Source organism: Corvus hawaiiensis, chromosome Z (genome assembly GCF_020740725.1).
Source record: "Corvus hawaiiensis isolate bCorHaw1 chromosome Z, bCorHaw1.pri.cur, whole genome shotgun sequence".
Taxonomy (NCBI): Eukaryota; Metazoa; Chordata; class Aves; order Passeriformes; family Corvidae; genus Corvus; species Corvus hawaiiensis.
The window spans coordinates 76165023-76173359 of NC_063255.1; positions in this window are offsets into that span (position 1 = coordinate 76165023).

Here is an 8337-nt window from a genome sequence, read left to right on the forward strand (position 1 = left end):
CCTCTGGTCAGAAGCTTATCCACAGCAGGAGGGGGTGACATGGCCCATCACAGGGCCCCCCCCCAAGGGGTCCCCAGACCCTGCACCAGAGCACCAGAGATGATGCAACAGACCCTCAGTGTTGCAAGGGACAGTGCCAAGCCAGCCCCTGCAAGAGGAGACACGTGGGCGTTCCCACCTGGCCCACAGCGTACATTAATCCACGGGATTCTGTACTCTTTGGCGTGTGGCCGTGTGGCCACAGCGGCGATGGGGGACCCTCATCACCAGAAGACCAGATGGAGGGGAGCAAGGAGGCGTCGCTGGGACCCTCGGATGGGTGATCTGCTTCCACCTAACCCCTGTCACCTCTCCGTGTTCCCCCACCCCCCACGCACACTTCTTTTTCTATTTCTTTCTCTCTTTTTCTCTCTTCCCTTCTTTTTGCCTCTTTCACTATTAAATAAAATACATCCATTTTTTGGAAACAATATTTAATCTTGTTTGGTTTTCATCTCATTTCTGGGAATATTTAGAACGTTCTAAGTTCTTTCCGGTTTATGCTCAGAGACTTAGCTTGCTTTGCTTTTCTGAGTTTAAACCGGATCGTAACAGTATGCAGCTGCAGCAGGAAGCTGTGGGAAGAGGTGCTGCTGCCATGGCCCTGCGGCTCGGGAAGCCCATGGCTGTGCCCCCCAGCACTGGAGTGCCACCCCCGATGGGGCTTAAGGGGAAGGGCATTTAGGAGGGAGAGAAAGCAGCACCCAGAGATTTTGTGAGGGAAATAACCATTTATTTCCTTTTCCTTGAATAAAGAGTTGCAAGAGCCCTGCTAGAGCTGCCAGTGGGGCAGCCTCTGGAAGGCCCGGGGAGAGTCCTAGGGCCTGGGCTCCCTCTTTTGTCAGACATGCTGGGGCCCAGTGGACAATCAGTCCCTTTCCTGGGAGCACAGGGGCTGCGACTGCTGCCCTGGGCAGGGGGAGGCCTCTGATGTACCAGCTTCTTCCTCCTCATCAGAGCCTGGGGGACTGCTGGCAGGAGTCCCTTGCTGGGAACTGCTGGAGCTGTTGGAGTGGCAGCTGTTGGAGCTGCAGCTGCACCTGGAGCTGTTGCTGCTGAAGCTGGAGCTCCTGGAGTTGCTGAAACTGGAGTTGCTGAAGCTGGAGATCCTGGAATTGCTGGAGCCGCTGGAGCTGGAGCTGGAGCTGGCACTGGCCACAGGGCTGTTGTTCTCATCCCTGATGGCACCAGAACGCAGCAGCCTCTGGGCCTCCTCGCGGCACTGGCCCACAATGATGCTGATGATGCCATGGACCAGTGGTGCCGTGTGTTGCTCGAGGACAGGCTGCAGAACCTCAACCAGCATGTCAGCATTTGGCCCGTAGATGCAAAGGCCGTGCCAGATGGTGCTCTCTGTGGCATCAACCCACCACCAGCCCCGGTATATTTGCTCCAGCCTCTGATGCAGCCAGGGCCGCACAGGGTCCAGGAGATGCTGTTGTTGACAGAAGAGTTCTGCCCAGATCTCAGGCAGGACACTGCCCACAAACTCCAGCCCTGAACCCTCCTGCTCTGCTGGAAACACTGTCCCCTGTGGAGACGACGAAGGGGACACCACAGGACAATGGGAGCTGTTCTCATCCAGGCTGTCGGGAGCTCTCCCTGCCTGGCTGCTGGCATCTGGCAGCTCCTCAGGGACTGTGATGAATGTCTCCAGATAGTCGTCTTCTCCACGATCAGAAAATCGCACAGTCATTATTGTTCTTCTGCAGAGTGGGCACACTGGATTTCTCTGTGTCCACCGCAGGATACAGCCCAGGCAAAACTGGTGGTGACAGGGCAGAGTAGAAGCAACACCCTCACAAGTGCCCTGGCAGATGGGGCAGTTGCTGTCGGTCTCTGTGGACATTTTTGTGCTCTGCAGCATGCTGTGGAGAGATAAGGATCAGCACCTGTTTGCCCTCACTGCTGTCACATCCTGCAGGAGAGAGAGGCCATGGTCCTGTCTCTGAGGTGGCTGTCCTGGGGCAGGGAGGAAGAAATGGCCAGGCCCCTGGAGAAGGACACCTCTCCGAGTCCTGTCACCCACCCCACAGCCACGCCAGCAGGACATTTTCCTGCACAGCTCACTTTCAGTGCTGCATCTGCAGTGCTCGGCTGCCTGAAGCAGGCAGGGCGGGGAATCAAGAGTGATGGCTGTGGGACTGGCACCAAGATCTGCCAGTAACAGGCACCACCCAGCACTAGAGAAGCCTGGCTTGATCCTCCAGACCTCACAGTGTCACTTGGATGGAGTTCAGGCTAGAGCCAGACTGGCCCAGGCTCTGCCAACTGAATATAAGCAGTGAGGGACACAATGTCATCATCCATTCCTCCTGTGATGTCACACAGTCCACTGCTCAGTGACATCAGCCTCCACTCACCTGTGACAGCAAAACAGGTATTTCACCTTCTGGTCACCCCCATATAAGTAGTGAGGGAAGTGAGGTCACAACCCATTGCTCAGGGATGTCACAGTCCACAGGTTGGTGACATCAGCCTCCTCCACCTGCTATTGTCACAGCAGGCCTTCCATCTGTGTAGGCACACGGTGTTGGAGAAAAAAGGGAAATACCATTTCTTGTTTCCAACTTCTACATTCCCATGTTGCGCTCCCTTGGTCACCTGCATCATGTGTCTGTGGCTGTGTGTCTCATTGTGCCTTTAAAGGTGTCCCTGGGATACAGTGACAGGACACAGGGGAATAATTCAAAGCTGTGCCAGGAGAAGTTGTTACTTGTTGGAACCCAAAAAGAACACAAGAGAAAAGAAGAAAAAGTGATACCTACTAAAACTGGCCAAATAGAACCTTTCTAACACAGTTTTGAGTATTAGAAAGCAGGCATTCTTTATTACACCATGCTGGTCACTCAAAGAATCCCGCCTCTAACTGAGTGCCCTGAGCATCAGGTGAACAGAGTTTTTATCATACGCACTGATTACATGTTCATTAGCTCTCCCTGCTTACTTGATGTGTATGTATTACTTTATTTTACAAATTTGCACCCTTTATTGGAGTCCCTATATGGTTCTTTGGGGTCTGTCTTCAACGTCCAGTGTGCTTTTTAGGTGGCTGTTCCTCAACCCCGACTTTGGAGTAAGCACAATACTGTTGTTTTGCAAAATAACTTCTGCTTTGTCAGCCTTGCAGAGCTGAGCTGGCATCCTGCTTGTGTTTTGCATGACTTCTGTTTACCTGTTTACTTCATCCGTTTTTTCAAGGCTGTGCTGCTCTGTTCTATGGTCCTTATCAAGTCCTCCCTTTTTTTGAAACAAAGTTCCTTATGGGAATTATTTTCTTAATACCTGTATTTCATTTTATAACATCAGGCATTACAACAGCTATAGAGAGATGTTTTAACCAAGACCACCTGGGTAACCATGAAGTAGGTTTGGTCCAGATTTCTTCAACTCCCCAGCAGGTGTCGTCTTGAGCCAAGGGGCTTTGCCCCTTTTGATTCTGGAAGAACATAGCCACGATTTTACTCTGTCCAGTTTCAATGCAGTAGAAGGTGCCCATAGAACTTGGAAAGGACCCTTCCACTTTTCGCTGTAGCAGAGCAGTTCCCCAGTCTTTCAAGTACACCCAAGTTCCTGGATGGAACTCGTTCACTGGTGTGTCCAGTCCCGCTGGTCTGGAGATCACCGCTGATCGCTGCAAATCCTGTAAAGTTTTACTAAGGGAAATGAGGTAATTATCCAAATCAACCTCTCCTTTTATGTGTGTGTTTCCTGAAATGTGTGGTACTTGGTAAGGGTCAACCATACAGCAGCTCCTAGGGGCTGATTTTGCTGGTGCCCCATGGCTGAATTCTAATTTGAAGAAGAGCAACAGGAAGGGCTTGGACCCATGTCAAGGAGGTTTCCTGACGTATTTTACCCAATTGCAATTTGAGTGTATAATTCATTTGCTCTACTTTGGCACTAGCTTGGGGCCTATAAGGAGTATGAAGAGCTCAAGCTATTCCCAAGGCTTTCCAAGACTCTTGTACCCCTTCTGCAATAAAGTGGGAACCTCTGTCTGATGGCATTCCCAAAGGTACCCCTCATCTAGGTATTACTTGATTCAACAGTATTTTAGACACTTCCCTAGACTGGTTGGTGCGACAAGGGAAGTCTTCTGGCCACCAAAAAAGGTGTCCACCAGAACTAGGAGGGATTTATACCCCCGTCTTCTGGGCAATTCAGTACAATCAATCTGCCACAATTCACCTGGAACACTTCCAGATTTTACGGCTCTTAGCACTACTTTGTGAGCCATGTTAGGGTTCTTTCTTTTACAAACTATATATTTTTGGAGTCTTGATTGTACAATCTGAGCCATTTTAGACCCAATTATAGATTTTTGCAAATGTTTAAAAAGTTTTTCAGTACTCCAATGAGTGTCTTGCAATGCACTATGTCATGCAAGATTGATTCTGGGACTAATGTTTGCCCAGCTGGGATAACTGCCCAGCCTCGCAGATCAAATCTTGCTTCTACAGTTTCAATTAGCTGACAGTCCCTAGCACTAGACTTTGGTCTTTCTGCTCGGAGAGCTATCTCTGGCAGGGGTATGAAAGATAAAACATTGTTTTCTAACATGCCTTTTTCTGCAGCCTCTTCGGCTAAATGATTCCCTAATTCCAGTTTGGTCTTACCCACTTGGTGTGCTCTGCAATGCATGATGGCAACTTCCTCTGGTTTCTGGATACTTTCAAGCAAATCCAAGATTTGTTTTCCATTTTTGATCGATGTGCCTTGAGATGTCAAAAGGTCTCTTTCTTTCCAGAGGTCCCGTCTGCATGTGCCACTCCAAAGGCGCATTTTGAATCAGTTCAAATGTTAACTCATTTTCCTCTACTCAATTCCAAAGCTCAAGTGACTGAAATTAGGTCTACTTTCTGGGCAGAAGCATCAGAGGACAGTGCCCCTGATTCGATTACCTCGGGGTGTGCATATCCAGACAGCTGGATAGGAAGGTTGAGGGCATGGTCCTGTGACAGGACCAGCTGCTCCTGATGCCTGTACTGCTTTTGGCATCTGCTATGCTGCGGGTGTGCAGCTGCAGCAGGATTTCCTGTGGGAAGAGGTGCCACCGCTGACATGGCCCTGGGACTCCAGGGGCCCATGGCTGTGCTCCCCAGCACAGGGGTGCCACCAACAGTGGGGCACAAGGGGAAGGGGAAAGGCATTAGAAGGGAGAGAAAGCAATGCCCAGAGACTGTGAGAGGGAAATAATTTATTTCCTTTTCCTTGAATAAAGAGTTGCAAGAGCCCTGCTAGAGCTGCTGGCGGGTTGGCCTCTTGCATGGCTGCGGGGAGCCCTGGGGCCTGGAGTCCCTCCTCTTTGTGGGGCACTGGGCCCCTCCGGACAAGTGGCTCCTCTCCCAGCCAGGAGCAGAGGGGCTGTGACTTCTGCCCTGGGCAGAGGGACCTGCCACTGTCACCACCTCCTGCCACAGGTCTTCCTGGCACTGGTCTTGCCATGCAGGGATGGGCACAGGTGGGGAACAGCTGTGAAACCCAGGGCCAGGGGTTTAACATTGACTGCTCTTGATGAGTTGACTGGAAGTGACAGTTTTCCTTTTTCTGTAAACCGAGGCTGTCAGTGTTTCTGTGTTTGTATTAATGAGAAGGGTAGAATGTAGGTTTGTGGTTTAATGGAGAGCAAAACGGTGTCTGAATTCAACTGATTTTTTTTCTTTGAGGACATTTTTTCTGTGAAAAGTCCGAAAATCAAGGACAGCTTTTTGGAAGTGCTCAGAATCCACTGCCTGTGAGCACGAGAATACCTGAGTGACCCTTCAGAACCTTGAACTGACAAAGTGAAGGCAGGAACTCTTTTGGCTTTTTTAGAGGGAGAAAAATAACCAAACCCAAACCTATTTTCTGAATCCTCTGGAAAATCCAACTTATTCAGGAAAGTATCATTTGGAATCTTCGGATTTTCTGTTCATCATTCATTCAGACACTTGTGAAGCCACACCAGTAATGCTCTTTTTAATGATTTAACATGATGCCTTTTCTTGGTCTTACAATCAAGAGTCATACACAGTTAGAAGGGGAAAAGGGATTTTACCTTGGTATTTATTTTAAGGATCCTTAGGTGCACACGTCCAGGTCATATGCATTGAGATGCACCCCGCCGAGTCTATCTCTGTCTCTGTGTCCCCCCCCCCCCCCCAACACTGGGTATAACATTATAGGTTTTACTAATTAGCATATCTATCAAAGATTCCCAAGTGAGAGGCTCAAGTGAGCCCCCCTCCCCAAAGAACCTTCCCCTGGATGGTTCTATCTTGGTTTACAGAATGTGTTCTGGAGAGGACCTTGGGGGCTGGGGCACACTGATCCCTGGCTACGAAGCTTCTAAAATGTTTAGTCTCTCAGTTTGACAAACAAGTCTAAGAATGTAGGCAAAAAGCACTAAGAATACAGAAGTTGTAAAAAGGGATAACAGGGGTATAAAATAAAAGGCAAAAATCTTCATGGCATCGTTTCCCCCCTTTTAGAGACTAACAAAACTCTATCTTGTCTAGTCTCTACTCTACTCTACTCTATTTTTTACTCGCAGAACCGGTTTACGCAACCGGCTGCTCCACAGGAAATTACACAGACAATAACTACAATTACAGCTGTGATGAATATTTCTTTTACCCAGGCCCAGTTTGGTAACCATGAGGTGAGGGTATCAAAAATATGATCAAATTTTAAGGTGTTATTTCTAGAAGCTACTTCATGTAGAATTTGAGTTCCCTTCCAAATTTCATCCAAATCTTTCTTAATTTTTCTATTAAAATGCCAATCAATGGCCAGTGACCATTCCCATCTAGGGGTGGTAACTGAGTACAGATCTAGCAATCGCTCTTATTAAGAACTTTGGACACATTTTGGACCACGATCTTATGCAAATCATGGGGTGAACCTTGAACCATGGTTACCAGTTGGGCAAACAGCAAACACGTAAAAAACAGTTTAAACTGCATCTTTCTGCTTTGAATCAGTCTCTGTCTTCTTGGTGATTTTGGGAGCAGAAGCTTTCTTCACCCTGGAGTAGTGAATCCACGGTCCCTTGCCAGCAACCTTGACCGCAGTAAAAGTGGTCAGCAAAACTTGGAATGGTCCCTTCCACTTGGCTTGCAAGGGGTCGCTGTCCCACCACTTGATGTAGACCCAGTCTCCAGGCTGGAATGGATGAGCAGCTGTGTCCAATCCTATTGGTTTGGAGAACACGACGAATCTCTGGAGCTTCTGCAAAGTGCAACTCAGAGCCATTAAATACTTTTGCAAATCATTTTTACTTCTCATATGAATTTCCCCTGGGATATGTGGAACCTGGTATGGCCTGCCATATAATATTTCATGGGGACTGATGTTGTCCCTTCTCCTTGGCTGTATGCGGACTCTCAGCAAGGCTACGGGCAGGGCTTGAACCCATGTCATGGATGTCTCTTGACAAATCTTGCAAATCTGGGTTTTGAGGGTCCCATTTCTACATGCACAGCTACTCTCTCTGGGTTGTCCCTGTACTTCCCAACTGAGTTTTTCCACTGCTGTAATTCTCGATGCATATGACCTGGACGTGTGCACCTAAGGATCCTTAAAATAAGTACCAAGGTAAAATGCCTTTTCCCCTTCTAACCGTGTATGACTCTTGGTTTTAGAACCAGGAAAAGGCATCACCCTGAGCGTAGAACTGCAGCCAGGAGCCACCCAGGGAGGAGAAATCCACCCCCATCCCACCGGGAGCTCTTTAGGGAGCGCTGCAAGTGTCCCTCTGAAGCTCATCCTGGAGAGCAGCAGCAACCAGGGATCCTGAGCCAGCTGCGCTGCCTTTGGCAGCACTTTGGCAAAGGGTCTGGAGCCAGGGCGAGGGAACGGTGACTCTAACTGCTGCAGGGCAGGGATGAGGGAAAGGCCACTGACCCAAGTGCTGAAATGCTCCAAAATCCAGAAGGATGCTGGAGAACTGGGAAGCAACAAGTTCTCACAAGTGCTGAAGTGATGGAAGCCCTTGGAGTGAAGTTCCCTGAAGGAACTCGCAGGGGAAACGATGCTATAATAAGTAGGACCAGAAGGCAAAACTGTAGCACTGCTAGGAGACGGTCTATAAGCCCCACAGGCTATGGCTTAGGAAAAGATCAAGTATAAATTTGACATATTCTATTTATTATATCTATTAAAATACATCCTATATCATACTATAGAAGATAAATTGAATATATGATAAATGAATATGTATTATTTGATACATTTTGAGAAATTTTGAGAACTATTTTCATTTCATGTAGATTTGAAATATTCTTCCAACTTGGGAGAGTGAAGATGTACTGCTGT